We start from the raw sequence: 8,726 nt of genomic DNA, 5'->3' as shown, positions 1-8,726 counted from the left end.
CACACTGTTCCTTCAGCTGCTGTGTCTGCATTTCTGACCCTCTCCACCATCAAAACAAACACACAGCCAGTTTAGCACGAGACCTGCCTCTCTGCCAGCCCATCTCTTGGCAAACACTCCTGATGGCCATCTGCACAAATGAAATTCCCACTTTGCAACTTCCTTTTCTTCAGGCAGGTGAGAAAAGGAGCCACTCCCAGCTCTGGACACCTCCAGAAACGAACTGCTTTCAGCAGTCACAACCCTGAAATATCAACCTCCTTCCTTAACCTGCCACAGGGCGCTCCCACCAAGAGGCCTTTTGTCCAAGGATACCCACAGAAGGGCTGGAGAAGGGAGCAGTTTGAAACACAGCTGCTTCAGAGTTTAATCTGCATTTATCAAATGAGCACACACCAACCTGTCCCAAAAGGAAAGCAGGCAGGAAAGAGAAGCTCCTCTCCCACAACCGCAAACTCTGTGCTTCCTTCTGTTCCACCTGGAGAGTGGAGGCTGAAACAGATAAAACCTCTTGTTCGTTACACAGAAAACCTTAAAAATAGAAGATGTGATTAAGTGTTTGTCTAGCTTGCTACACAAAAAAAACCTCAAAAATAGAGGATGTGGTTAAGTTCCTGTTTGATTTATTTAACTTACATAATTCTTTTTTTGCCTGCATAATCGCGTGGTAATCATAAGATCTTAAGTAAGTTTTATAAGAGAAAGGGCGAAGCTCTTCTACCAAATATGGAATCAGGTCAAAGGACACAACCGAGGAAGACTACCAAGACCTTCATCATCGACCACCAGGAGGTGAGAGAAGACCCCCTAGCAACAATCAACGCAAGCGCAGAGTACTTCAAAATGACACAGCAGTCCGGAAGCACTAAGAACTTAAAAAGGGGGACGTTGGGGATGAGGGTGCGGCAGTTGGTGGAGCGGAGACTCCCCTGCCGTCCAGCGCTGAAACTTTTGCTTATGCTGTATGCCTTGAATTAATAAATTCAAATTGGAAATTTCACTCCTCTTGAGTCTATTTATAACAAATTGGTGCCGTGACTCGGATGGGGGAGTGAATTGGAAAAGTTGTTCCAGAGAGGGGGGCGCCCCACCTAACCTAGTTAGGTGGCCCCTCTGGACGACCTCCACCTCCCCCACCGACGAACCTAAATTATACTCATAAGCAAAAGGGAGACACCAGTGAACCCCTTAATCCTCTGTGCACAGGGTCCGGACGAAGACGCAGGACGCGTAAGTATGGGATCCCGGAGTGCGGGGGCACTCCGGAAGAACGGGATCCGTCCGGTTGGGGTTGGGATCCCGGAGTGTGGAAGGCACTCCGGAAGAATGGGATCCCGGAGTGTGGCGATGTGATGTGTGAATGAGAGGAGGACTGGTAGCCAGATCTTCCAAGCGATTGCGGACCCTCCAGTAGTGCGGTTCCCGCAGACCCGCGAGGGCTCGGGCCACGAAAGAGGGGAAGTGAAAGATACGTGTGTGTAAGAAGGCACTCCGGAAGAATGAGACAGGGGAAGAGTAAGCCCCCTGCACAGGTTAAGCTCCCTCCATTTCAAGGGACAGCCCCCTGGGATACTTGCTTAGTAACTGGAAACACTTCCCAGGAACTGAAAGCAAAGACAGGGCTAAAATGATACACTATTGTGTAGAAGTTTGGGGCGTGAAGGAAATTTCTAAAAATGTATATTGGCCCATCTTCGGATCATCGGAAGATTGGGTAAGACAGACATTAAACATTTGGGTAAACTCTAAAGAACCTATCTCGCCAGAAGAAAGCGAGTATGCAAAAATCTGGGTGTTTAGACCAGAAGTATACATCTTTAAGCTAACTGAGGAAAATAAGGAACTGGATAAGAAAAAGGAGAAGAAGGGAAAAGGAGATGAAATTATAATAGTACCCCCTCCTTATGTCCCACCCCCACCTCCTCCAGTGCCAAATGCACCGGTGCCCCCACCTCAAAGTAATGATAGTGACTCTGACCAATCAGATTACCGGAGTCCAATCACTAGGAGTCGGACTAAAGAACAACAGACGGGGCTTTTTCCCTTAAGGGAAATGCCGATGGGGGTCTGCAGGCAGGAATAGGATTTATTTCAGTCCCCCTGAGTTCGACCGATGTTCAAGAATTTAAAAAAAAAAAAAAAAAGAAATGGGACATTTACTAGAAGATCCTTTAGGAGTAGCTGATAAGGTAGATCAATTTTTGAGTCCAAACATGTATACATGGGAAGAACTCCAGTCGATTTTAACAATTTTATTTTTGGCTGAAGAACGAAATATGATTAGGAGAGAGGGAATGCGTATCTGGGATGCGCAACACGCCCAGTGTCCCTCCGCGGATACTAAGTGGCCTCTGCAGAATCCGCAATGGGATCATCAAAACCCAGCCCATCGAACGCATATGCAGGATTTGAATAATCCAAGGAATTAGGGAATCAGTCCCAAGGGGCCAGAATATAGATAAAGCTTTCAACAATAGACAGAAAAAAAGATGAATCACCCACAGATTGATTAGAAAGGTTAAGACGGAACTTCCAGCTATACTCCAGTATGGATCCTAATGGACCAGCCGGAGAAGCTCTTTTAAAGGTACATTTTGTTTCAAAATCATGGGAAGATATAAAAAGGAAAATACAAAAGATTGAAGATTGGCAAGACCGAGGGCTGGATGAACTTTTAAGGGAAGCACAGAAAGTGTATGTTAGGAGAGAGGATGAGAGTTATCGGAAGCAAGTTAGGCTGATGGTGGCAGCAACGAGTGGGAATAGGGGGTATGAAAGACAAGAGAGGAAGTTTGGGGATCCCAGAAAGGGAGAGCCCAAAGAGACAGCAAGTCAGAGGATTTGTTTCTATTGTGAAAAAAGAGGGCATTTTAAAAAGGAATGTAGGGTTAGGATTAAAGATGAGAAGGAATTCCTGATGGATTAGAGGGGTCAGGGGCTCTATTTATTGGGGACCCGAAAAACACCTAAAGAGCCCTTGATAAAACTTAAGGTGGGTCCCCAACACCAGGAAATACCTTTCCTGGTAGACACTGGGGCCGAGAGATCAACTATTCAGTTTTTACCAAAAGGATGTAATTTGTCTAAAGAAGTTGCAACCGTCATTGGGGCAAAAGGGGAACCATTTGAAGTAAAAATTATTAAGGGTGTAGTAATAGAAACAGATTCAAAAATAGGGATAGGGGATTTTTGTTGGTTCCCGAATCAGAATATAATTTATTGGGTTGAGACATGATTATTGAACTAGGAATTAGGATTGATGTAGAAGAAAAAGAGCTTAGAATAAAACTTTGTCCTCTGCGAGTGGAGGACGAGGCAAAAATCAATCCCGAAGTATGGTACACTCCTGAGAGTGTTGGGCAGTTAAAAATCACTCCTTTTACGGTAACTATTAAGAATCCAGATGTCCCGATTAGAATAAGACAGCACCCTTTGTCTCTGGACGAAAAATTACTTTTAACAAGTACATTGAAGGTAATGTCTCCCCATAACATTAGGGGGGGGTGCTTCAGCAAAAAGCTGACAAATGGATATCTGATGCTCGACTTCTCAAATATGAAGGAATCCTAATAGAAGCCCCAAATTTAACAATTGAAACCACAGCCTTGCAAAACCCCGCTGAGTTCCTATATGGAGAATGAGGCGCAGAACCATTAGAGCATGATTGCATAATCACTATAGAGGAACAAGTAAAAATAAGACCTGATCTGAAAAAAAAAAAAAAAAAAAAAAAAAAAAAAAAAAAAAATTAAACACAGGAGAAAAGTTATTCATAGATGGGTCCTCAAGGATTATAGAAGGGACGAGAACATCAGGGTATGCTATCATTAGGGGACCTGAGTTGCAAATACTAGAGTCAGGGCCACTAGATAGATCTTGGTCAGCCCAAGCGTGTGAACTATACTCCTTACTGCGTGCATTAAATTTTCTGGAAGGAAAAGAGGAAACTATCTTTACAGATTCCAAATATTGTTATAGAATAGTACATACATTTGGAAAAATATGGGAAGAAAGGGGGCTGGTCAATTCTCAAGGAAAAGATTTAGTTCATAGGAATCTTATTACGGAAGTTTTAAAAGCACTAAGGAAACCCCGAAGGTTGGCAGTAGTCCATCTAAAAGGGCACCAACGGGGATTAGATTTACAGAGTAGGGGAAATAATGCAGCGGATCGAGAAGCAAAGCGAGCAGCACTACGAATCCTGACCCTGAAGGGAGACAAAGACATCACTGATTTAAAGGGCCAAGACCAAATTATAAAATTTAGGGAAGAAGAAAAAGCTGCTAGAAATTGGAGCAACCGAAAATTCTGAAGGGAGGTGGTTTCTACCCGATGGGAGGGAAGTATTACCTAAAGTTATGGCCTATAGATTATTGGAAAAAGTTCATCAGAAGACCCATTGGGGATCACAAGGATTAGTAGATTATTTTGCCACCAAATACATGAGTATGGGGATCTGGGACATGGCTAAACAAGTAACTAGAGGTTGCCTTCTGTGCCTACAAACAAATAGGAAAAACCTAAGGAAGTTGCCAGAGGGAGGGCGACCTCTGGCAAAGAGACCTTTTTCGCATATTCAAGTAGATTTTACTGAACTCCCGAAGGTAGGAAGGATAAAATATCTATTAGTCCTGGTCTATTAGACCACCTTACTCACTTTGTAGAAGCATTCCCAACCCCGAGGGAAACTGCTAAGGTAGTAGCGAAAGTATTACTAGAAGAAATAATTCCTTGATATGGGGTCCCAGAAGTTATAGATTCAGATCGGGGACCACACTTTACATCTCAGATAACCCAGAACCTAGCCAAAGCTCTTGGAATAAAATGGGAACAACATACTCTGTGGCATCCTCAAAGTTCAGGACGAGTAGAAAGGATGAATGGAGAAATAAAGAAACAACTAACTAAGTTAGTAATGGAAGCAAAAATGTCCTGGGTAAAATGTGTCCCTTTAGCCCTATTAACTATACGGACCACACCTAGAATAGATATAGGGATATCTCCCTTTGAAATGCTGTATAGAATGCCATACAATCTTGAGGGACCTCAGGAGCACCCAGTTATTAATGATCAATGCATGAATAAATACTTAGCAGAATTGAACAAGTTTAAAAAGGCTTTATGAAAAAAAAAAAAAAAAAAAAAAAAGGGATGCTTGCACAAAAACCCCCCCTTAGATTTTACCTTACACCAGGTGCAACCAGGGGATTGGGTGTTGGTCCGAAGCTGGAAAGAAAACCCCTTGATACCAAAGTGGGAAGGACCTTACCAAGTACTTATTACAACAGATGCAGCAGTCCAAACTGTTGAGAAAGGGTGGACTCACGCTAGTCGTATCAAGGGACCAGTGAAACCCCCAGACAACTGGAAGGTCTGCAGTGTCCCTGGAGAAACCACAATCAAATTACAGCGAACTTCATGATTTGGATAATAGTCTGGGTAGGGGACAATCAATATCTTCAAGACCTCTTAACAAGAAACGAGCGATCACTGGGATATTGTAAAAGATTAGAGGATGAACTGGGTAAGCCTTACTTTAAGTCTCCTCGCCTCAAATATAAAGGACAAACCTGGGGAGGGGAGTCAGCCAGATGTGAAGAAATAAGACTAAAATGCAATTATTTGGACTGTGATTGTTACCCATTTTTATGCTTTTCTTGTAAGCTGTGTCACGAACCGTGGTGGACTCATTGTCGGAGAGGACGGGTTCCTAGGGGCATTTGCGGCCCCTGTTATACTAATGAAAGGAGACTAACTTCTATGATCCTTAATTATAAAGTAGACTCGGGAGAAATAAAACTTGGGTCAGATCAGTGGTGGGAGACCTTCTCAAAGGGTATAAACCCCGAACGGTTCTGTTATCACTCAACGAACCGGCCCCCTTCATCCTCGACATTCTCGAAGTGGTGTGCAGGAGAAGTAGTCCCACCATACGGTGTGATATCCCACAAATAAAAGCCAGAAACTGGGCTGCTAGCCTAGAGAGAAGGTGGGGAAGAGACAATCATAATTATCCAGCTCCTGAAGAATACCCCTGCTGCCGAGAAGATGGTCACCCTCGAGGCTCGCAGCAACCGAGTCGTCGAGCGAGGCAGAGGGGTAATGGACCGTGGAGACAATCGGAAGTCTCGACCCCTCTGTGGGAAGTCCAGGAGATGCTGGCAGTCCTACCACAAGATTGGTGAGCCACCACTAAGGGGAGGGGAACGGGGAAAAGAAAGACAACAAAAACAAATTTTTAAGTCCTATTCCAACCATGTGGACCACCCGGTTTGGACAAAGCTAATACTGATGTGTGTAGTGATTAAGATATCCTATGCTCAGACCCATGAACCCTTTAAGTGGTCCCTAATTAGATGGGAAGATCAGAAAGTTCTAGAAACAAAAATTATACACTCAAACCCCCTTTTTATGAGGCAATAGGAATCACGGCAAAGGCTAAGAGAATAAATGACACCAACCCTGCGAGATGCCTGTGGAAGAAAGAGAATACTCAGAAAGGAATAACTTTAGCAAAAGTCACAGGGAAGGGGAGATGTATAGGACAAGTACCCCCAGAAAAACACCACCTGTGTGCTGAGTATGGGAAACTTAGAGATCCAGCAAAGCCAGCACAATGGCTACTCCCAGCAATGAACACAAAATGGGTTTGCAATACTTTAGGAGTTACTCCTTGTATAAATATAGAAAAATTTAACAGAACAAGTGAATTCTGTGTTCAAGTGTTAATCGTGCCCAGGATAACTTACCACTCACCTCACTACGTTTATGATCAATATCAGGGGCCAGAGCATCATTTAGTAAAAAGGGAAGTCTTCACCACTCTCACGGTAGCCATGTTATTGGGAGTCAGAGCAATTGGAACAGGAACAGGAGTAGCCTCATTAGTATAACAACATAAAGGGTTTCAAGAACTTAGACTATCTGTAGACGAAGATTTAAGGAGAACTGAAGAATCCATAAGAGATCTCACAGAATCCTTAGATTCCCTGGCAGAAGTAGCATTACAAAATAGGCGAGGACTAAACCTTCTATTATTACAGCAAGAAGGGCTATGCATGGCCTTACGAGAGGAATGTTGCTCATACGTCAACAAGAGTGGGGTCATCCAAGACTCAATGGCAAAACTTAGAGAAAGGTTAGAACAGAGGAAAAAAGAAAGAGAAGCTCAACAGAGCTGGTATGAAACTTGGTTCAATTACTCCCCCGGCTTATTACTTTGTTGTCAACTATTGCAGGACCAGTAATACTGTAATGTTGGGACTTATGTTTGGACTTTGCCTTTTTAATAAAATAGTGAATATTGTTAAAGGGAGGCTGGAAGCAGCTCACCTTATGGTGATATGCTCAGAATACAAAGCTTTGTGGGGAGCCGAAGGGGGAGAATACTTAGAACTAAGTCGATACGCATTGGCTAGGTTTGACGAACAAGAGGATAAAAGAGAAAGGGGGGATTGAAACAGATAAAACCTCTTGTTCGTTACACAGAAAACCTTAAAAATAGAAGATGTGATTAAGTGTTTGTCTAGCTTGCTACACAAAAAAAACCTCAAAAATAGAGGATGTGGTTAAGTTCCTGTTTGATTTATTTAACTTACATAATTCTTTTTTTGCCTGCATAATCGCGTGGTAATCATAAGATCTTAAGTAAGTTTTATAAGAGAAAGGGCGAAGCTCTTCTACCAAATATGGAATCAGGTCAAAGGACACAACCGAGGAAGACTACCAAGACCTTCATCATCGACCACCAGGAGGTGAGAGAAGACCCCCTAGCAACAATCAACGCAAGCGCAGAGTACTTCAAAATGACACAGCAGTCCGGAAGCACTAAGAACTTAAAAAGGGGGACGTTGGGGATGAGGGTGCGGCAGTTGGTGGAGCGGAGACTCCCCTGCCGTCCAGCGCTGAAACTTTTGCTTATGCTGTATGCCTTGAATTAATAAATTCAAATTGGAAATTTCACTCCTCTTGAGTCTATTTATAACAGAGGCCATGGGCTGCACCTCACTTTGGGAAGGAGCCCTGGGAATTGGCCTGGTCTGGGAGGGCAGCAAAAGGAATTCCCCAAAAAGTAGGAAACGTTTCTCTGGAAGCATTAGATTATGACAGTATTTCTGGAGGAAAGCATAAAAAGAATAATTGTGGGGAACAAACATTCCCAGACATGAGATGAAGATCCTTGGGACAGCTTCAATTCCCCCGCTGCTGGCATGCCTTGGTGATTTTGGGGAAAAGAAGCATTTCCTCACTCGTTCTGCCATTGTACTGGCAGCAGAGTGCAGGCCTGTGGCAAGGCAGAGCCTGCCTCGATTGCTGGGCCCGGGCTGTTGGGCTGACATCCCTGGGCCAGGGCCACCGTCCAGCCTCCTGATGGGTGTGGGGATTTTGCTTTCCCTTTCTGGTCCTGGCCTGCCTTTTTGTGGGCCAGATCTGGGTCCTCTCTCTGGCTCCTCTGCTGCTGCTGCTCTTTCTGACAAAAAAAAAAAAAAAGGGTTGAAAGAGCCAGCAGCAGTTCAAAAGCATTGAAGTGCCAAAAATTAGCTTCAGCCCAAGTTGTTCAGTAAAGGGTTGTGGCAAAGACATTCCACATTCCAGAAATTTTCTCAAATTGTTTGAAATTGTTTGATGACTGTCAATGGACTTTTGATAAGTATTGATGGATTTTTCTGTAGCAAGCCTGTTTCAGGACCAAAAGGGACTTTCAGAGATGGAAAGAGGAACATCTT

At 43.7% G+C, this 8,726-nt stretch overlaps 1 long non-coding RNA gene across 1 annotated transcript; it reads left to right on the top strand.

Annotated features, from left to right (window-relative positions):
* Window positions 1-495: 495 nt before the first annotated feature.
* On the top strand, window positions 496-7,962 carry LOC141731668 (uncharacterized). The gene is made up of 2 exons (XR_012583648.1): window positions 496-1,230; window positions 5,289-7,962. It is a non-coding gene; the product is annotated as an uncharacterized LOC141731668 (long non-coding RNA).
* Window positions 7,963-8,726: the final 764 nt, after the last annotated feature.

This window comes from Zonotrichia albicollis, chromosome 24, assembly GCF_047830755.1.
Source record: "Zonotrichia albicollis isolate bZonAlb1 chromosome 24, bZonAlb1.hap1, whole genome shotgun sequence".
Lineage (NCBI taxonomy): Eukaryota > Metazoa > Chordata > Aves > Passeriformes > Passerellidae > Zonotrichia > Zonotrichia albicollis.
The sequence above is the reverse complement of the archived record's forward strand: the minus strand, read 5'-3'. Positions and strand labels throughout refer to the sequence as shown.